Source organism: Mesoplodon bidens (genome assembly GCF_964165515.1).
Source record: "Mesoplodon bidens genome assembly, contig: HAP1_SCAFFOLD_301, whole genome shotgun sequence".
Taxonomy (NCBI): domain Eukaryota; kingdom Metazoa; phylum Chordata; class Mammalia; order Artiodactyla; family Ziphiidae; genus Mesoplodon; species Mesoplodon bidens.
The window spans coordinates 441,963-464,887 of record NW_027672415.1 but is presented as its reverse complement, the minus strand read 5'-3'; the positions used below and the strand labels follow the sequence as shown (position 1 = coordinate 464,887).

The 22,925-nt window shown below is 38.0% G+C and overlaps 1 pseudogene across 1 annotated transcript in view; it reads left to right on the top strand.

Moving 5' to 3' along the window:
• Positions 1–17,567, top strand: part of LOC308610236 (ferritin light chain-like) — a 41,887-nt pseudogene extending 24,320 nt beyond the window's left edge. The window contains exon 2 of the transcript in view: positions 16,884–17,567. The product of the transcript in view is annotated as a ferritin light chain-like (transcript). The remainder of the gene's footprint in view (positions 1–16,883) is intronic.
• Positions 17,568–22,925: the final 5,358 nt, after the last annotated feature.

Here is a 22,925-nt window from a genome sequence, read left to right as displayed (position 1 = left end):
TATTGCAGAGCCATCTGAGAGTTTGTAGCTCTAAAAATTAACTAAGGACCACATTTGTCAAAAATACCCTAGTTTAAGATTTTGGTAATATAGCAACAATAATTCCAAAGTCATCAGTGTGGGAAGCACCCTCCTTCGGGAAGATCCTTTGCCATACAATACACTTTCCCTGTCAGGTAATAAGGAAGCACGGCCGTGGAAATTAAACTTTTGCGGAAAGAAATACTTGGCTTCGAGAAGGCTTGAAGTTCATACATTTTTCTTGAATTAGATTCCCCATTAATTACATTATCCACAGAGAGGTAATTATCAGAATTATGTAAGCAATTAAGGAGATGCTACTCCACATTCTTTCAGCTTGTTGACCTTTCTCACTTTATTTCATGTGGCTATCTGAAACATCAGTGATTTACATGTCTTTCTTTTTTTTTTAACAGATTTCTGTGTGTGTGTGTGTGTGTGTGTGTCCCCATGATGAAAACATCATTAAAATAAAATATCATGAATAGACTCTTAAGAAGCAGAGTCTACTTAAAGTCCTGGAAAATGTGAAAGCACTAATATTCATGGACAACTCTACACTCTGAACGCTACTCCAAATTTTATTGATCTCTATTTTGTCTAGGAGTTTTTCAAATTTTCTACCATGATCATTTGTTAGTTTTATAATTACATAATAAAGGCATTACATCATACAATCTTTTGTTATCCATTGCAGTTTTAAAACTATTCCTTTCCTTGTCCTCAGCAGATATGTCATAGATTATTAGTACACAAGCAAAGACTTTCAACGTAACAGTACTTTATAGTGAGAAGAACTATACTGAGCTATCTCTATCCTAAGACAATGCACTAGGAAAGCACTAGGAATTCTTAAGCACTAGGAATACAGAGACAATCAAGGGGCAAGTCCCTTGCCTTCGAGTATACATAATCATTATAGCAAATGCTTAAATAGCACTTAGTATATAATTCACCACAGCAGTCTTATTATACTCCTTTTAAATAGATGAGCAGAGGAAGCCACAGGGAAGTCATAGGGTCAAGCCAGAATTTGAACCTAGGTAGACTAGTACACTGTCCACGGCTTTAACTACTATGATAATATATATATAAATATAAATATATATATATATATATATATGTCATATATATATCTATATAACTCCAAGTATTCCGAAGTTACAAAGCACTTATCTACCAAAACTCAAAAAGGAGCACACAAAATTGCATAGAAAATAAACATGTAAAAGGTCATAAATAAACCACAATATAACCTGCTCCACATAATATACTGACTGCAGTGTCCTGGGCCTCTCCCATCCTTAGGTAGCTGGAAATTACAATAAAATAATACTTTTCACTTTTGGAAGCCACACTATCTCTCATATCAACCAACCAATTACTTCCTTATAGAGAATAGGAAATTAACCTGAATATCAGAAAAAATATATATATATAGCATTACTGATGTAGAATCTTTATTTAAAGACAATAACTTCAATAGCAGAGGGAACTTTACCATTGCAGGCTTCAGATAACCTCTATATTTCTCAGATTTTATGCTAAATCATAAAATGCCATATTGTGTCTGAAGCTATTTTTTCAATAGTCCATTTTCTTAAATGGACTAGCAAAGCAGTAAATACTGAGGAACATTTTGGCTCCCAAATCCTAAAGCCATTCTGATTATGCCTGGGTCATCATGGGGACATCATCGGAACTACCAGAGGACTGGCAGAAATACCAGTGGTCTAGCCAGCTTATAAATTAGAAATTATACAGAATCCAATTTTATTTTTTTGTTAAGTAATTCCTATGAGGTTTTTGGGATGTGAATGTAAAGTCCTTTGATGTGTAATCTTTATCCATTAGATAGGGAACAATGCCAATCCCCATCATAAATACGTTCACAATCTGACACTGAAAATCCACTGTAGGGCATAGGACCTGCAAATAGGATATGAATCACACACATTCATCCACTCATTCAGACAATCCACAAATATTCATTTTTAAGTCTACTATATGCCAATAATGTACCGGGCTCTAAGATGCTACACCATGCTAAATGCTGAAACAGACATACTCAGTTCTGGCCCTCCTGGAACTTATGACCTACAGAAGTGCCTTCATTGTAAATGGTCAGGACTCAGCCAATGCTATTATCATCAGCAGGTGACCAAATGATAGAGCTTGCTTTCTAAACAAGCTCCACACTCTTTGCTTTCAACATTTTTGCTTTCCTTCAAGCCACATAATCCAGTGGTCAGTTTCTCCCAGTTAGTGAGGTTTGGGGAAAATGTACCCAGTGAACAATTCCTTGTGGCCTCACTCTTTCCTCACACTCTCCTCTGTGCTCTTGAGCTAAAGAGACCTGGATTCAAGTCACTTGCTCTAACCTTATTATTTTAAAATAGGGCTGCTCCTGCTTTGAGGATTTCCACGGGATCAACACAGTAGCAAAGCAGCACTGAATCAGAAGCAGGTAAATTTCAAAATGACAGCTCTAAAAATATCCACTCTCCTTTTGTTCTCCTCCTATCCCTTTGCTCTGAACACCTCTGCTCTGAGGCTTTGCCTTTACCCTTCTCTGATTACTGCTCCAAAAGGGTTTCCAAGAACCGGGAGTATTTATGGTTTCACTTGCTCCCAAGTCCTTGGTGGGAAAGGATGCTTGCTTTCTGATTCTTACTAATTCCACACTCACATTGTTAACACAAAAATCATCATTTAAAAAAAAATTTCCTCAGCTTCATATTTCATCTGGGCCAACACTGAAAGAATATTTTCAAAGAAACAATATCCTCTCTCCTTTGCTCTTCTGAGTTTCACGTTTTTACCTCCAGTCTCATTTTCAACCCTTATTACGGGATGCATCACCAAAATAGAAGAAAGTTCTTTCTGCTTTCCCTGTACCAGCCAATTATTCTACTTTGTTCTGTCTCTAACGAACAGAATGCGAAATCAACACAAAGCCTGATTATGCGACCTCTTCCAAGGGAAAGGTCTGAGAGTTGTCTATTTACTAATGAAGCTCAGTGTGTATTAAGGGTTGACTGAAGCAATCATCAGGAATTTTCATCCCTTAAATTAGTGTTTTCCACCAGATGCACATCGTTCATTTCAGATAATATAACTTTTAAGTTCAGGATACAACTGGACAAAAGAAAAGAAAAAGAAGTAACCAACACAACACTTGCAGTAATAACACAGTAACAGCTATCATCCTTCCCTGAGGAATTCAGCCTACTTTATGGACACAATTTAGTACAAACTCATAAGAAAGCTAACAAAGCCCAAAACCACTTCACAATAGCGTAGATAGGTAAAGGTCAAAACTTATAACTGCCAGGCCTAGCAGACAATGGCACCTACCGAAAAGAGCACAGGACAGGAAAACCTGGAAGCCTGTGTTCCAGCTTCGGTTATTCCTGTAAGCATTGGTATGATCTGAGTGAACTCAGCCTGCCCTGCTTTTTCCGTTTATAAAAACCTACATCATCCTCTCATTAGAATGAAATGCCGCATCTGAAAAGTTGCAGATCTCTTTAGGAAAGAAACAAAACTCATGTTTCTAACCAAAATGGAATAATTCAGTCAATGGAGACATAATAAAAAGCTGCCATAAAGCAACTGTTTACTTGAAATCTATCTTTTGTGGTGTATTTATATGGGTAAGGAGTGTAAGGATATCATAAGTAGAGTTACCAATTCTTCCAGAAATCAAGGTCATTGAGTTCAGATTCCAACTTTGACCTTGACCCAGGCTTACAGAGATGTAACATGTGCCAATACCTCATATCCACCATACATGGGAGAAACAAGGTATGCAGACAGATCTTCTTCTAAGTATCCCATATGTAGTGGTTTTAATACAGGGTCTCAGATTCGTTGCCATTCTTCACATCCAGATGTGGGCATTTTCCCTTGAATTTGGGCAGGCTTTCCATGGCTTCAAACAATAGAGCAGGGGTCAGTAAATTATGGCTGGTGGGCCAAATCTAGGCCTCTACCGGCTTTTATAAATGAAGCTTTATTGGAACACAGCCATGTTCCTTAGTATATGTATTGTTTGTGTCTGTTTTCACATCACAGCAGCGGAGCTAAGTAGTTGCAAAAGAGACTGTATGGCGTGTAAAGCCTAAAATATTGACCGTCTGACACTTTATGGAAAAAGGTCTCCAACGCCTGTATAAAGTGATACTATGTAACATCTAAGACTAGGTCATAAAAGGTCATGCAGCTTTTGCATGATTCTCCTGGAATGCTTCAACCCTGAACGCTCATTCTTGGGATACACTATCTTGAATCCTAACTACCACGTTATGAGAAGTCCAAGCCACATGGGCAGCCATCTATAGGCACTCCAGGCAACAGTCTTTGTTGGGCACAGTGTTCAAGTCATCCCATCTCAAGGGCCAGACATGTGAATTAAAATTATCTAGATGATTGCAGCCCCAGCCATTTGAATCCTCATGAGCTGAGGTTTCAGACATCAGTCACAGAGTAGAGACAAGCCATCTCCTCTGCGTACTGTTTGAATCGCTGACCCACAGAATCTGGGCACATATTACAATTTTTGTTTATTTCACCACTAAGTTTGGACTTCTTTATTATGTAGCAATAGATAACTACAGCACTGTGTCTGTACACAGGAGATCTACATTTCACAGAGCACATACTTTTAGATGTGAATGTTGACTGCTCAATTTCTAAGAAGAACGTATACACACATATAGGTACAAAATAGTTATGTATATGTAAATATTAGACCTATATAAACTAATCTATATTATCCATAAAATGAGGGGCCCTTGATAATGGCTAACATTTCTTTTCAGTATTTATTGTGTTCCAAGAACTGATAAATTCTTGCATTGTATGAATTTTTTTAACCCTCATAGCAACTCGCTGAGAGAAGTAATGTTATCTCTATATTATAGATGAGAAAACTGAGGCAAAAACAGATAACATGCTCAAGAGTACTCAACAAGTAAATTTTAGAGTCAAGATTGGAACCCAAGTTCTCAAGGTTTAGATCCCTTACTCTTAGTCACCAAGCTATATACTGAGTAAGGAGATGAAAGCTGAAGCCATTACCTCATGCTCAAGAAGGTAGACAGAAACTTAGCAGGCATGGTTGAAAGAAAACAGGACTTGGAGTCGTAAGTCCAGAGCCTGAGTTATGAAATGAATTCTCCTCTCATCTAGATATAGGTTTGTTTTTAGAAAATGAAAAAGATCACTGCATATTTTGATGGTTAATTTCTGTACTTAATGATTACAAAAGAATGGAATTTTACCAGGGAGCTATTTTGCAATGACATAACTTATTGATTCAAATTCAAACCTTTATTATAAATTCTTGATTCAAAAGCAAATCTTTATTAAGTCTCCGTTGCATCAGAAGTCTTTCCCATTCTTCATTTCTTTTAAAACCCTTTCCTGTCTACTCTTGGCCAAAGCTTGAAGCCTAATTTAACATTGGAAATAAAATAATGAAATAGTCATAACACAGCAATTCCAATGCCTACTGAAATGGAAGCTCTAAATAATTTTCCAGATAATTTAGGAAATCAAAAATATTTACATCATAGATGCAAAGAGAGAAGTTACTTGTGTAATAAAATAAATGGTGAGACAAAAAGTTTCTGGTCAAGTAGATTTGTTTAAATATGAACACTAATTTCAGCTCTATCCCGGTGCTAAAACCCAGTGACAGGTTGCATACAGTTTCTAAAGGGATAGTTCAGTGCATTGGGTCAAATTCATGCCATAAAATGTGGTATTATTAGTAGTACTAGAAGACAGAGTGTGACTGTCTTCTTTGGGACATAGATAAAGACCCCAAGTTAGACAATATCAAGCACAAGTTATGTAGAATAAGATATTATCTCAGTCTTTGGAACATGTCATCCAGGATTGAACAAGAGGCAGATTTATTATGAAGTACATGAAGCCAGAGACAGTAAGCAATGAGTGGTAGGTGGTTAAAATAGACAGGTTTTAGAAGTAGAGGCAGGGATGTAGAAAACAAACTTAGGGTTACCAGGGGATTGTGGTGGGGAGGCTAAATTGGGAGATTGGGGCTGAAATATACACACTGCTATACATAAAATAGATAACTAATAAGAACCTGCTCTTCTTATTAGCACAGGGAACTCCACTCAATACTCTGTAATGGGCTATTTGGAAATGACTCTAAAAAAACCTAAAAGTGGATATATGTATATGTATAACGGATTCACTTTGCTGTACACGTGAAATTAACACAACACTGTAAATCAACTATATTCCAATAAAAATTTTTTTAAAAATAGGTTTTAAGAACCATAGTCAGGGAGCAGTGTGGATTGGAAAGACCTGGCAAGAAATGTTTCTGCATCCTCAGACAATGCTCCCCAAGCTGGCTATTGCAAGGGTGAGCATTTAAGAGATCTTTGACCTAAGGAGGACAGGAGATTAACAATCAACCCCAATGTGCATGAATTATTCTCCTCTGTGTTATCAGAAATCAGATGGCATCCTAGAGCAAGGGTCAGCAGATCTTTTCTGTAAAGGGTCAGATACTAAATATTTTGGATTTTGTGTACCATACCTCTCCGTTGCAACTGCCTATCTGCTGCTGTAGCACAGAAACAGCCATGCACCATACATTAATGAATGGGTGTGGCTGTGTTCAAGCAAAATGTTATGTACAAAACCAGGAGTCAAGCGAGATCTGATCAGTGGGCCAGAGTTTGAGGACCCCAGTTCTGGGTCAGTGTTCACAGCTGAATGAGTCATGAGGCCTTAAGTTCCAGTTCTCATTGTACTAATTTCTACCTGGGTGAACTTGGGTTCATCCTTTTATTTATATGGGCCACTATATTAGTCAAGCTTCTCCAGAAAAACAGAACCAACAGCATGTGTATACAATGTGCCCATATATATTGATAGATATAGATCTAGATATCAATAATGATACCTAGATCTATATCCATATCTATATAAAGATAGAGAAAGAGAGAGAGAGATTTTAAACAATTGGTTCACACAATAATAGAGGCTTGGTCAATTCAAAATCTGCAGGTTAGGCTGTCTAGAGACTCTAGGAAGAGTTGCAGTTCAATTTCTGTAAGTCTTCTGGCAGAATTCCTTTTTGCGACAGGGAGGTCAGTCTTTGTTTTATTAAGAGCTTCAACTGATTGGATGAGGCGCACCCATACTATGGAGGATAATCTGCTTTACTCAAAGTCCAACACCAATTTAAATATGAATTTCATCCAAAACACCATCACGGAGACTACCCTGGTGGCGCAGTGGTTAAGAATCCGCTTGCAAATGCAGGGGACACAGGTTTGAGCCCTGGTCTGGGAAGATCCCATGTGCCGTGGAGCAAATAAGCCCGTGCACCACAGCTACTGAGCCCGTGTACCTAGAGCCCATGCTCTGCAACAAGAGAAGCCACCACAATGAGAAGCCTGCACACCACAACAAAGAGTAGCCCTTGCTTGCTGCAAATAGAGAAAGCCCACGTGTGACAACGAAGACCCAACGCAGCCAAAAATATAAATAAATAAATAAATAAAAATTGTAAAAAACACGAAAACACCATCACAGAAATATCCAGAATAATATCTGACCAAATAACTGGGCATGGTGGCCCAGACAAATTGACATAGAAAATTAACCACCTAAGCCATAGTTTTGTCATCTTTTACTGAGAAATTTGAATTATCTGAACTATTTTGATAACTAGAAGATACCGTCTAGAGGTAACACCCTCAGGTTTTTACATGGTAGGCAGCAGAGGGAAAGAGCCCATTTGTCCAGTCAGATGACACCTAAAGATAAAATTCTGTCTTCTCTTTCCAACCCACAAGGATGAATGCCAAAAATACATCACTTATATCTGCTTTAGCTAACATAGGATAGGTCTGAAACAGACCTATGCTCCCAGTAAGCCTCATGAAATGCTATTTCATTAAGGGGAGACTTTACTTGCTAAGATTAGAAGCAAAAGAGGGTGGTGGATGAAACACTGCCCAAGGATATAAGTTCATGCAAGGAAGCAGGAGAGAGAATGGGTATCCGAAGATGTGCGCTCTAAGCCAACACTAATTCCACAGCATCAGGTTATAATTCAGGGAGCACAACTGCTGGGGGGTTTTTCCCCCTCTTTTTTTCCCCCAAAGAGGGACAAATCAAGCATACTGACAAAGGAAGAGCATTAGTCACCACAGATAAATTCCTTTTTAGAGGTGATCTCACAAATAATTTGGCTCAGTGTAGACTATGATTTGGTTCCAAAAACCATAAGCTAGAGCATTTCATTCCAGGTCCCTCCTCAAATATCCATGATAGGTAGAAATTTGGCATCGGTAGTTCTTGAAATCTCCCCAGGTGATTATAATATGCAACCAGGGCTGAGAATCTGGAGATGTAGAGAGAATTTAAATTGAACTTTAGTTAAACAGTAAAACAAGCTCTGACTCTACTGGCTGGAGCTAGAAAAGGGATATGCATTTACTGGGATGAGAAGATAAAGAAAACCAGGGAGTAAATCAAATGCTTTACACCTGTGCTTAGCTAATTGTTACTCAGATAATTCAGACAATCTTACAGCACCTGAACCCTGAAATTCCTTAGTTCTGTTTAAAAAAAAAGTAACTCTTCAAGTAACCGAACTCTGAGAATCATGTAAATCATAAAGAAAAAGAAGAAATCTTATTTTTTGAATTAGTTGATTTCATATATACTGTTTCACTTTCATGATATTAACTAGTTAGCTTTCTTTCCATTTTATGTTTGAGGAAAGTAAGGCTTTAAAAATCTTAGTAATTTTCTCAAGGTCACTTGTTAAGGGTGTGGTAGGCAGCATAATGGCTCCTAAAAATGCCCTCACCCTAATCCCTAGAACCTATTAATATGTTACCTTACATGGTGAAGAGGACTTTGCAGATATGACTGAAGTTACAGACCTTGAGATAGAAAGATTATCCTGGATTACCTCATGGAACAAATCTAATTGCATGAGTCCTTAAAAGTAGAAAACCATTCCCAACTGTAGAAAGAGAAAGAGAGAGATGTCCTAATAGAAGCAGAATCAGAGAGATTCAACATTTTGGGTTTTGTAGGTGGAGAAAGGGGACTCTGAGTCAAGGACTACAAGTGACCGCTGGAAGCGGATAAAGTCCAGGGAACAGAAACACCCCTAAGAGCCTCCAGAAAAGAATGTAGCTCTGCCAACACTTTTTTTTCTTTTTTAACCATCTATATTGGAGTATAACTGATTTACAATGGTGTGTTAGTTTCTGCTTCATAACAAAGTGAATCAGCTATACGTATACATATATCCCCATATCTCCTCCCTCTTGCATCTCCCTACCACCCTCCATTCCCGATCGCACCCTTGTAGGTGGACACAAAGCACAGAGCTGATCTCCCTGTGCTTTGCGGCTGCTTCCCACTAGCTATCTATTTTACATTTGGTAGTGTATATAAGTCCATGCCACTCTCTCACTTCATCCCAGATTACCCTTCCCCCTTCCTGTATCCACAAGTCCACTCTCTACGGCTGCGTCTTTATTCCTGCCCTGCCCCCTAGGTTCTTCATAACCATTTTTTCTTTTTTTTAGATTCCATATATATGTGTTAGCATACGGTATTTGTTTTTCTCTTTCTGACTTACTTCACTCTGTAGGACAGTCTCTAGGTCAATCCACCTCACTACAAATAACTCAATTTCATTTCTTTTTATGGCTAAGTAATATTCCATTGTATATATGTGCCACATCTTTATCCATTCATCTGTCGATCCTGCCAACACTTTTACTTTACTCAATTGAGACCAATGTCAGACTTGTAAGGTAATAAATTTAAATTGTTTTGAGTCACTATATTTGTGGTAATTTGTATGAAAGCAATAAAAAACTATTACAGGGGTCCTACAGGAGCCAGGCTATATATTTATACTTAAGTATTTCTGAAATGAATTTAACCTTGTGATTGACAGCAGCAGCAGCTTCCAAGGGATCCCACCACACACCTGAGGCAAAAGCAGCCTAATACAAAGCAGTGACAGCAGCAGGTCACTGCCCCACACTTGGGGTAGAGGGGGACTTGATCTACTGTAGCAGCAGCATAGCCTGAATGGGAACCCATCCTCCTGTGGCACTAGTCCCATCAACATTAGTCTAATCTGCTAGCACCTGCTGCGCCAACAGGCCCAACATATACAAACCCTCCAACTCAGCAGCATTAAGTGAGCCAGACTCAGTGTTTCCTGAAACTCATATCCAATGGCACTGGAAAGCCCAGATATCACCTAATGTTATGAAAACATAAAAAAAAACAATAACAGAAGACTGGGAACTTCAGAAAGAAAAGGGGAACAATGGAATGGGTGAAAACAAATGGGGTAAATATAAGAGACTATCATTAGCCTCATGAGTTTCTTAAATACTATCTGATGGTCAAAGCAAATATTATGACACAATCTGATGTGGTTCTCAATGTAGAGAAAGGAAATACTACAGAAAATCATACTTTAAAACTGGGGAATATTAAGAGACTAAATGGAAGTAAAATTTTGGAACTTCACTTGAAGTAATAAAACACTGATTCCAGTAGGCTATGGTAAGTTACATATGTATACTGTGATGCCAAAAGTAACCACTAAGAAAACTATACAAACAGTATACACAAATGATTATAAATAAATTAAATTAAAATGGACTTATTAAAAAATGTTTAAGTAACCCACCAGGCAAAATAAGAGAAACACAGGATTGAGAAACTAAGGTAAAAGACAAAACAAAAAATAAAATGGTAGACCTAATCTTTAACATAGCAATAATTACATTAACTGTAAATGATCTAAATAACCAAGTCAAAGACAGAGATTGGAAGAGTAGATTAAAAATTCACAAGCATGATCCAACTATATACTGTCTATAAGAAGTTTACTTTAAACATCATGATATAGGGAGTTCAAAGTAAAAGGAAGATAATGATATATCATGTGAACGTTAATCAGAAAAAGTAGGAATGGCTATATTAATATCAGATAAAGTAGACTTCAGAGCAAAGGAAATTATTAGGGGCAAACAGGGTCATTACATAAAGATAACAGGAATAATCCACCTAGATGACCTAATGATACTAAATGTGTGTGCACCAAACAACAGAACTTCAAAATACATGAAGCAAACACTGAAAAAAGTAGTAAAAGGAGAAAATTTTAAATCCACAATTATTATTTGAGACTTCAGCACAGCAATTTATAGAACTACCAGAGAGAAAAATCAGCAAGAATATGGAAGAAATGAAAACATCATCAATCAATAGGATATAACTGACATTTAAAGAACACACTCAGTAACAGCAGAATACATATTCAAGTGTCCATGGAATATTCACTCATATACTATATACTGGGCAATAAAGAGAACCTTAGCAGATTTAAATTGTAATGTGACTAAGTGTTGGATGCTAAGACTCAGAGGTTTTCTTATTTCTTTCATTTATATATTCATAAAAAAGTTAGCAGATTTAAAAGAATTAAAATCATAGAGTATGTTCTCTAGCCATAATGGAATCAGACTAGAAATCAATAACAGAAAGACAACAGGAAAATCTTCAATCACGTGAAAACTAAACATCACAATTCCAAATAACTCATGGGTAAAAAAGACAGCATCAAGGAAATATTTTTTAATGCATAGAATAAAAGGAAATGGAGATATAACAGATCAAAGTTTGCAGAATGAAGTGAAAGCAATGCTGAAAGAGAAGTCTATAGCACTAAATTGGGAAAGAAAGTGTTTCAAAGCAATAATCTAATTTTCTATATTACAACAGTAAAAAAGGAAGAGGAAAAAACACTAAACAAGCAGAAAGAAGGAAATAGTAAAGATGAAATAGAAATCCATGAAACTGAAAACAGGAAAATAGGGGGGAAAATCAATGAAACAAAAGGCTGGTCCTTGGAAATAAACAATCTAATCAATAAAGATCTAGCAAGACTGATAAAGATAAAAAGATGGATGGCACAAATCACAGATATCAGAAATGCAACCAGGGATACCATGGCATATCCTGCAGGTTAATGAGGAACAAGTTGTTATGAGCAAGTCTACACTATAAATTCAAAAATGTAGATGAAATGGGCCAATGCTTCTACACTCAAAACTACCAAAACTCAGCCAAGATGAAATAGATAATCTCAGTTTTCCTGTAACCATTAGAAACACTGTTTTTTCATTTAAAAACTCCCAAAAGGAATATTCAGGCTTAGATGTTTCACTTTTACCCAAGACATAAAGAATTAACACCAATTTTACATGATTTGATAAGAAATAGAAGTAGAAGGAACAGTTCCTAATTAAATTTATGAAGCCAGTATTACCTTGATACCAAAACCGGACAGGGATATGATAGAAAGAAGAAAACTACAGACCAATATTTTTTATGAAATTGGCTGTAAAAATCCTCTGCCAAATATTAGCAAATTAAATCCAGAAATATATAAAAAGAATAATATACCATGACCAAGTGGCATTTATTCTAGTTATGCAAAGTTGGTTAAATATTTTAAAATCAAACAATGTTATCCACCATATCCAATAGATTAAAGGGAAAAGTCATGTGATCCTATCCAATAAGGCAGAGAAAGCACTTGACAAAATCCAATCCCATTCATGATTTTAAAAAAAGAAGAAAAAAGAACTCCAAGCAAACTAGGAATAGAAAAGGAACATACTGAAACTCATAAAGATGATCTACAAACAACCTATACCGAGATTATATTTAACCGTGAAAGACTGAATGCTTTCTCTGTAAGATCAGAAACAAGGCACAGATATCTGCTCTCACCACTTTTATTAAATGTATTACTGGAGGTTCTAGTAAGAAAATAAAGCAAAAATAAATAAATACATACATTTAAAAGTTAAATTTTTAAAAAGTTCATTTAAAAGATAAAAGGACTATTCCTACTATGTTGAATAGGAAGGAATATATCCTACTGAATGTTGAAGAGTAATATATCCTATTATATTGCCTAAGGAAAAGTAAAACTGTCTGTGTCTGAAGAGGACATGATAATCTAAATGGAGAAAATACCAAGGAATCCACAAAAAGCTTGAGAAATAATATTAGTTTGTAAATGTTTTAGAGTACAAGATCAACACAATTTTATCACATTATATATTAATAACAAATGTGTAGAAGCTTAAATTAAAATATGTGATGCCATTTACAACTGACCTAAGTAAATACTTAAATACAAGCCCAATAGGACATTTATAGGACCTCTATACTGAAAATTACAAAATGCTGATGAAGAAAAATTTTAAAGTCCCAAACAAATAGGGAGACATACCTTGTTCATGGATTAGAAAACACAACATAATAAAGATGTCAATTCTCCCCAAGTTAAGAGGCTTAACACAATTACTCTTAAAATGCCCTCAAGGTTTTTGCGGATATAGACAAGCTTTTTCTAAGATTTGTATGGTAAGAAGAGGCTGAAGAATAGCTAAAACAATTTGTAAAGGAAGATTAAAATGGGAGGAATTAATCCACCCAATTTCAAGACTTTGCAGTAATTTTGGAGGGTAGATACATAGATCAATGGAATGGAATAGAGAACCCAGAAATAGACTGACATAAATACATTTAACCTGTTTTTGACAGCAGTGCAAAAGCTATCAAGGAAGAATAGACATTTCAAAAAATGGTACTGAAACAGTTGGACATCCCTTGACAAAAACAAACAAAAAATGAACCTTAACCTAAACCTCCACACCTTACACAAAAATTAAATCAAAGTGGATCATAATCTTAAATGTAAAAGCAGGACATTTTTAGGAAAAAAAATAGAAAATCTTTGGCATCTAGAACTAGGTGAATAATTCTTAGACTTGACACCGAAAGTATGATCAATAAAAGCAAAAACTGATAAATTGTATCTCATCAAAATGAGTTAAAAATGCTTCATAGAAGATCCTTTTAAGTGGATGAAAACTCAGATTACACAGTGGGAAAACATATTTGAAAATCCCATATGAGACAGATGACTTGTATCTATAATATACAAAGAACTCTCCAAACAACTTAAAAAAATCCAACTAGAAAATAGGCAGAGGACAGGAACAGACATTTCATGGAAGAGAATATACACATGGCAAAGAAGCACATGAAAAGATGCTCAACATCATTAGCATTAGGGAAATGCAAATTAAGACCATAATGAGATATCAGAGAATAACTAAAATTATAGTGACAACATCAAATGCTGGCAAGTACGTAGAAAAGTTATATCACGTCACTGGTGGGAAAATAAAATGGTTTAGCCACTCTGAGAAACAGCTTGACAGTCTCTTTTAATCCTAAAAGTAGATTCACCCTACAACGCAGTACTTGTACTCTTGAGCATTTATCCAAAAGAAACAAAAACTTAATTAAGTTCCCACAGAAACTTACACATAAATGTTCATAGCAGTTTTATTTATCATAGCCAATAACTGGCAACTACCCAAATGTCTTTCAATGGATGAATGTTGAAACAAATTGTGATAAAATCTTATGATAGAATACTACGGAGCAACGAAAAGGAACAAATTATTAATATATGCAAAAATTAAAATGAACTTCAAGGGAATGATGCTGAAGAAAAAATTTTTAAAAGCCAATCTCCGAAGATTAAGTAATTCATGATTATGTTTACATATTATTCTTAAAATAACAAAACTGTGGAGATAGAGAACAGATTAGAAGTTGCCAAGGGTTAGAGATGGGGGTAGAAGGTACAGTGGGGAAACTTCGTGAGGTTTTTGTGGTCCCAGTACAAATAATACAGCACTCTTGGTTTTAATCCCTAAAGATTTTTAAAAACAATTCCTAATAAGAGTTGTCCAGATATTTAGCAATGGCAGCAGATTACAGGTATAGCTCCCCAACATGACAACTTCAAAAGAGATTGTACTAATTCAATGCATATGTTAATTTTAAAAAGGCCAGTCACAGTACTTAAATGGTATATATCTTAACGATATTATTCTAAGTATCTAGCTGTACCAGATGGACTAGCAGGATTTTCTGTACATTCAATCTTATTTAAGACAGTAAATCTTATAATAAGAGAGTTAAAAAAAGAAAAAGAAAAACAAACAAACCTCAACTACAGTTGGATATTCTCATAGGAAGATGAGGTGAAAATATGTAGCAGTGGTTCAAAAGCTTAAGCAGTGGCACCTAAATTTGGCTGCATATTAGAATCATCTGAAGCACTTTTTAAAAACCCTCACACTGACTGTTGGTCATCCTAGACCAATAAAATAACTTTAAATCTCCTCAGACGATGCCAGTGTCTAGCCAGAACTGAGAACCAGCAGACTAAGCAGAAGGGGATGTTTCTACAAAGATTTCTTAACAATAAGTCCTTTCACCCAATCAGATTTACCTTCCCACAAAGGGGTAAAGAAGGCTAGATGCTGACCATACTTGCTTAGCTGTAATTAGCACTTGTGACTCGCCCAAATCCTAGATCATGTTTCCCCTAAATTTCATGTTATTCCCTAAGTTTTTCAAATCCAGGGCTAAGGGGTTTGCCAGGATGAGGTTTTAAGTGTTCACACAGGGGAAGTCCCTGGCAAACCAGGACAGCGGTCACTACATTGAATTGTAAAGCATCCTAAATAACCCTGCCACTGCTCCCAGATACTAGTCTGTGCCAACCAGTGGAGAAAAGGCATTCTCCATTACTACCACGGCAAATGCTGCTGTACTTGCCTTGGCTACTCCCTATCTTTTCCAGGCATCACTCCCCTTCACCTGCTGGTGGACACTTTGGCCAGCTGACAATGCAGATCTTTTCAAACTTTAAGGTGAATAAAAATCATATGGAGGGCCTGTTATAACAGAGATCACTGAGCCCCACTAGAGTTGCTGATTCCATAGGGCTGGGATAGGGCCCTAAAACTTGAATATCTGACACATTATCAGGGGACGCTGGTAAAGCTGGTCAAGTTGTTACCGAATGCAGGTTCATGTGTCTGAAGCACAGTGAGGCCAAACAAACCTAAAGGTTGGAGTCTGGAGAAGAGAAAGGTTTATTGCAGGATCGAGCAAGGAGAGGGGTGGTCCGTGTTCCAAAACCCCTGAAATCTCCAAAGGATTTCAGCAAAGCATTTTTAAAGGCCAGGTGAGGGAGGGACATCCCAGGGCATGTGATCAGCTCGTGCACAATCCTCTGATTGGCTGATGTTGAGGCCACAAGGCAGGTAACATTATCCATCCTTAGGTGCCAGGAGGTCTGAGGGCTACGTGCTCATGATCATCAAGGAGTTCATTTCTTCCATTGGGTGGTGGTTTTTAGCATCTGAAAACTCAAGAAATATGCCTGAGATACTATTATCTGAGTACTTCAGAGAGAAACTACAATAGAGGATATGGTGGATGGGTCTGTCCTAGGAAGGCCCCATAGGGTACTGCTTGGTTACAAGGTGACCATACTTTGAGAACCACTGCTCCAGTGGCTTGGAATGTTAAGAAAGTAATGGAAGAATCCCTTCCCAGATCTAGATTCTAGTATCACCAGCTATTTTGGTGGGAGGAAGGGTAAGTTTTGTCCTTGCTTGGACTTCTTGTTCATTTATATCAAAGCCTATTTGAGGCAGTGCGTTCGGCAGTCCTGCAGATCTGTCTTTTGCTTCAACAGTGTTTGGAATGAACAGACCCAGGGACGCTCCTTGCTCCAGCCCCCGACCACCTTCCAACCTTTCTTCCTTTCGCAACCTTTGGAATCAGACACTCAGCTATCCTCAGCCTCCAGGACAGGCCAACACCAGTTTTTGAGCTTAGCTCCTTATCACTGATCAACCACGAGTTCACAGGTTCGTCAGAATTATTCCACCGAGGTGGAGGCCGCCGTCCACCGCCTGTTCAACATGCATCTGTGGACACTTACCTCTCTCTGAGCATCTATTTCGACAGCAACAATGGGACTCTGGACAGTATGGGCCACATTTTTCGCCAACTGGCTGAGGAGAAGTGTGAGGGCGCCCAGCGCCTCTTGAAAATGCAAAACCAGTGCTGCGGCCGCGCCCTCTTCCAGGATGCGCAGAAGCCTTCTCAGGATGAGTGGGGTAAAACCCAGGATGCTGTGGAAGCCGCCATTCTTAGGGAGAAGAATCTGAACCAGGCACTAACGGATCTGCGCGCCCTGGGTCCTGCCCGTGCAGACTCCCAGTTCTGTGATTTCCTGGAGAGCCGCTTCCTGGAGGAGCAGGTAAAACTCATCCAGAAGATGGGAGACCACCTGACCAACCTCCGCAGGCTGGCTGGTCCGCAGGCTGTGCTGGGCGAGTATCTCTTTGAAAGGCTCACCCTCGAGCCAAACAGGAGTCTCTGAAGTCCAGCCGCGTCTGAGGAGACCCTCTGGCGTCAGAGCTTCTGCCTGAAGCCCCGCTCTGCAGCCACTAGGCAGCTTTGTAACCGCCCTGGAGCCCTCTCCCAAGCCTTGGACCAAATGGAAACAATAATGCTTTTTGCAGAAGGAAAAAAAAAAGCCTATTTGAAATACAAACAGAATAAAGTGAAAAAAAGAAATATATACATATATTCACGTTCTTTTAACATATGAATTGCCCCACTTTATCTGTGTGAAATAAGTTTGTTCCCATTATTGGGCTGGTTCTCAAGCTTTGCTGCTCGTTTGAATTACCTAAAGAGCTTTGAAGAAAAACATTGGTGTCTGGGTCCCAGCCCCAGAGATTTTGATTCAGTAGGTCTAGGGAGGAGCCTGGGCACGGGAAGGTCTCAGAGTTCCCCAGGTGATTCTAATGTGCAGCAACTTTGTGAACCACCTCTTGGCTTCAATGCAGCTAGTCATCAGATATTAAATCTAAGACACATGGACTACTAGTGCGTGAGCTCTGTCGCTAGGTGTATTCCATTTTCTTTCTCCTGGAAGATTCGTGCCAGGGAAAATGATTGATAGTTGTGTTACTTCTCTGAAATGGATGGAAATTTCCAATTAGCGTGAACAGGGGAGGGTGAATGGGTGAATGCAATAAGGTGTATCATTTACGTATTGCCCTATGTGTATGGCTAGAAGCTTTTGCAACTGAGGTCTGCCCTACTTTTCATGCTAATGGTAATGCTTGTCCTCCTAATGCAGCCGTAAACTTTATAAGCCCATAGGTAGACAGCATCACAAAATATTTACCCCTCCCCACTGGCCCACTCTCAAGCTTCACTCCCCTTCCCCAATACACAAATGTACATCAGTGCGCTTGAGACCAATATCAACATACTGACCTTCAATTCTTCTACTCTGCAGCTTCCCTCTTATCAGGAGATGTCAGCATTTAGTGCAAGGACAAATGCTTGCCTCTTGAGGAGTAATGTAGACAAAGCCTCCAAGAGACAAATAGCCCTTAGGGAGGGGGAAAAAGTCTTTCAAAAAGGTTGATGCCCAGAGGAGGCATTTTCAGTCATCTCAGCTTAGAGGTCAAATATCCAAAATTAAAAAGGTTAAAAAAAAGAAGAAGAAAGCAAGGAAGAAAAGAAGGAAACAATTTTCTTATCTCATAGTAATAAGGCAGTTTTCCTTAAAAAAAAGACTTAAATTCTCTTTCCTAATCAAAATGTGCTTTTCCATCTTTAGACTATTCCTCTTATATCCTGTATTATTCATGATGTTTAATTCTTGAAATAGCACATGGCTGAAAACAGAAGCTAACCTCTTGTTCACTATGAATTAAATCTTCTTTTCCTAGGACCCGTCTACAATGTACAATTTGGGGTTGGCCAACATAATTATTTTCTCTGAAATACGTTACAGCATTTTGCCTTTTCAATATATAGTTATACAATACATTGATAACACAACATATTTAATATAGTCAATATAGTAAATACAGCTATAACACACATGATATGATGCCACTTTGGTGATTTTCTTCATCCATGTAATTCTGAAATTTGACAGTATAGTTTTCATATTCTAATGAGCTGAGTATTACCTTTGCAAGGATAGAAAAATAAAATAAATTCATAATATTCTTGTGTGGTTTGCCCCTGGGGTGGATTACCATAATGGGGGGATATTTGAGCCTTTCCCCAAGTCATTAAAAATCCTCCAGCGAGCAGCCCCTTGTCCTCTGCAGGGAGTGGGGGGAAAGGATCTTTAATCATAATAATCCTGGGGGGAGAAATCTCGGAAATAAGACATCTGCTTCTGTGCCTTGTTGTTTTGCAGAATAGCAATCATTGCCTTAGCAGCTTCTATTGCCATATGTATACAATAAGTAAATGAACAGAAAATTGAATGAACGCATAAAAGAAGGATAAACCCACCCAGCTTAACAAACCCACTCTCTCACCTGCTGTGCCCCGAAACATGAAAGAAAGAATCATGGGATCATAAGGATTAATAAAATAACAGTCTCTGTTAACAATATTGACAGGAGGTATAAGGATAATTTGTCTGATGTGGGACCAACAGCTTAACTAACTGCTTAATTCTTTTTTTTTAAGGGCAATTCATTCATTTATTGTTTAAAGATTGTAAGACATCTGAATTTTTGTAGCACAATTTAAATGTTTTACTTTTTTGATAAAGCAGAGTATAATAGCAAAAACAATTAGTTTCCAGTAATATCTATATCTCTATTCAGAATTAAGTCTTCCACAGACATGTAACCTGGAAACAAAAGCCTGTTACAATAAGCAAAGCTTCAACGGAGTGGCTACTTTTCGGGCCAGGGAAAGGTTCATCCCTATAGGAGGATGATGTGCTATGTAAAATGGCTGCAAGGTCACAGCCTTGAGGGCGTTGGAAGTCTACTATCCTATTCCACATTACGTAGTTCAGGGAACTTCAAATGTCTGTTCATCTGCAACCAAGCTGGCAACCTTTAACTGCTATTTCAAGCAGGTAAGAAATAAATGAAAAGAAATCCCTACATTGATGTTCCTTGATTTACACTGTTAAATGGTTCATTAACATGTAATTCTGGCTAAGAATTACATTTGAGACTCCTTGCCCAGATTTTGGTTAACAGTACAAATCTTTCAGAAATTCATGTTTTTATTAATCAATAATTTGTCAGCTAGGATACGTTCAGGCATCAGCTGCAACATCAAAATAGGTGCACTGCCTCAGCGCTTTGGAAAGACATAATCTAAAACACTAATAGCAGACAAAATATCTGTTACTAGACAGCATATGTGCAGTACAGCAAGACAAAAACATATTCATATGTGCCACGGACCAGCCTCAGAAAGAGGATTTCACCGCCCAGGGTCAGAAGGGACGGGGTAAGGAACTGAAGTAGCACCGACGAATGGGGTCAGAAGGACCAAGACAACTGACGGTTGCAAGGCAAGTTTTATTATGCTACAGTTGCAGATTATATAGACTAGAAAAGGGAAGGTTGCCAGACGGTGGTTTACATTATCTAATGACTGTCTCGGCTCAAGGTTAACTTCCCTGGCAGAAAACCCATAAACCCAGAATCATCCAAAATAACCTGCACGTGCAGGGTGGAGACAGATTGGCTTGTCTCATTTTACATACTTTCTGATTTCTGGGCCCTGGTGATTTATCTCCCGTGGAATGGAACAAGGAGGGGAACAAGTAGGGACAGTCCCTTCGAGCAGCGGCGGCATGCCTGGCATGTCTGTAGCCTGCTCTCAAGGCTGATTGCTTCCCACAGGTCCCCCTTCTTTATTTTTTAATTTTTGCTGCAAAATAATTCCATGAAGCTTAGTGCCGAGAGTAGTATACTGTAGCATGAGGATACGAAACAGACATGAGAAGATTATTATCAATAATAGGCAAATTATGGCCAGGGTAATAACTCCTGACAACCCTCTAGTAATCCACGACTAAGGGTTTAACCACTTTAAATGATCCAGTAAAGTTTGAATTACATCTTCTGGTGAAATATCATCAAGATGTGCATGTTGTATATCCTGAATTTCAGCATTTAATTTCTTAAGATCAAGACTAATATTATTATCTGACCAAACACTCAGCAGATGCATTTTTACTTTTTCCCATTCCCAAATACAGTCATTGTACTTGTAAGGAATAACACAAATCCACGTATACTTTGCATGACAAGCTAAACGCATCCTCAATTTTAATTTTAATCTGATCTCCAATCCTCAAAATTGCGTTTTTAAATTCATCTAACTTGTTATTAATCTGTAAATCTATGTGACTTTGTAAAGATTAAGCAAGACTGGTATTTTGAGATAATTGATTAGCAAAGTGAGCATGATTAATACTCTGTGAAAGAGCAAGACGGGCAGTAGCCGCGGTAGCAGACAGAGCAGCCAAGGCAAGTAAACTTACTATTAGCCACCCAATAAAGCGTCTCCTTCTCTGCAAGGCTTTAGAGAGTTCCACCCATGCCTGTACTCCAGTATCTTCATACCAAGGTTCTCTCAGATGTACAGGCACCATAACATATATGGGTTGCCTTAGTATAAGCACAGATTGTGTTCCTGCACAAGGGAACATACAACTGCTAAAAATACAATGAACACAGCTAATATTATATCCTCCTTTGGAAGAATTACCAATGTTAATAGAACCAATCAAAAGTGTATATGGAGGAGCAACACAAGTTATAACAGGTGTATTGGAATAAGTTAGAGCTAGTTTCCATATATCCCAGTTCTTTTGAAATGTGATAAACCTATCTATGATGGGAATAGAAGAGAGAAGAATTGACCCCTTGGTATGATCTGTAGTACACCATATTTGGTTATTATTCCAAGATGCATTGCAACATTCAAAATTGGATCCAGCAAAGTTAATGGTCATAAAAGGAGGAAATTGAGGTTTTGATTTTCTGTTAAGAATAGTAACCTTATGTCCAACTATAAGTATCCCTTGTCCTCCAAGTAAATGCTTCATACAGAAATAATTTCCTGAATCTTCACCTGGAACCTTGGCCATAGTAATAGCGGAATCCCAAAGTGGCGAGGCATATGAGATTCGACCTCTAATATTAATAGCTTGCCCATTTTTATACCAAATGATGGTATCCTTAAGATCCTCTCGTCGGCTGGTAGCCGGGCCTGTAAGAGTAATGTTGGTTCCTGTAAAATGAAGGTTCACAAAAGCAAAACAGTGTAATAAATGAGTGATAACATGTTTAGTAGCTTCTCGGGTCTGTGCTGTAGCACAGAGGAAACCAGAATAAGTATCAATAGTGACATGAACAAATTGTAATTTCCCAAAAGACGGGATATGAGTAACATCCATTTGCCATAAATAACTAGGTAATAATCCACGAGGATTAACACCATAATGTGGAACAGGAAGGTGAGGTAAGCACTGTGGGCATTGCTTAACAATTTGTCGGGTGGCTTCACGAGTAAGGGAAAATTCTTTGCGTAACGTAGCCGCCGACTGATGGTGTAAAGCATGCGACTGCTCTGCTGCTTGTGAAGCAGTTTGATCATAACTTACCATAATATGAGGGTGTCCAGGACATGGACCATGAGTATCAACAGTATGAAGATAATGAATGCAATACCTTAGCCATTCTTGACAGCATGACGAACGGAAAGGAGGAGGACGGTAATTTGGGATATGTCCTGCTTTAGGGAAAAGAGATTGAGGAGGAAGAGTAACTTTAACTTTATTTTTGGGAGGAAAACGCACAGGATAAAGATCACGTTTAGATCGAGTTAAAACATCTGCAGTCACATTAAGTTTAGACAATGGACCAGGCAAGTTAGAATGAGCACGGATATGCAGAGCTGCAACACGGCCATCGTGGGAACGAATAAGCTGTTGAAGCAAACGAAAAGAGGATGATAATTCAGGGTCATTAGTATGTCCTCTGGTCGCAGTCTCCAGAAGAAATAATAAGCTGATAAGATATTTACTATCAGAAAACAAATTAAAAGAT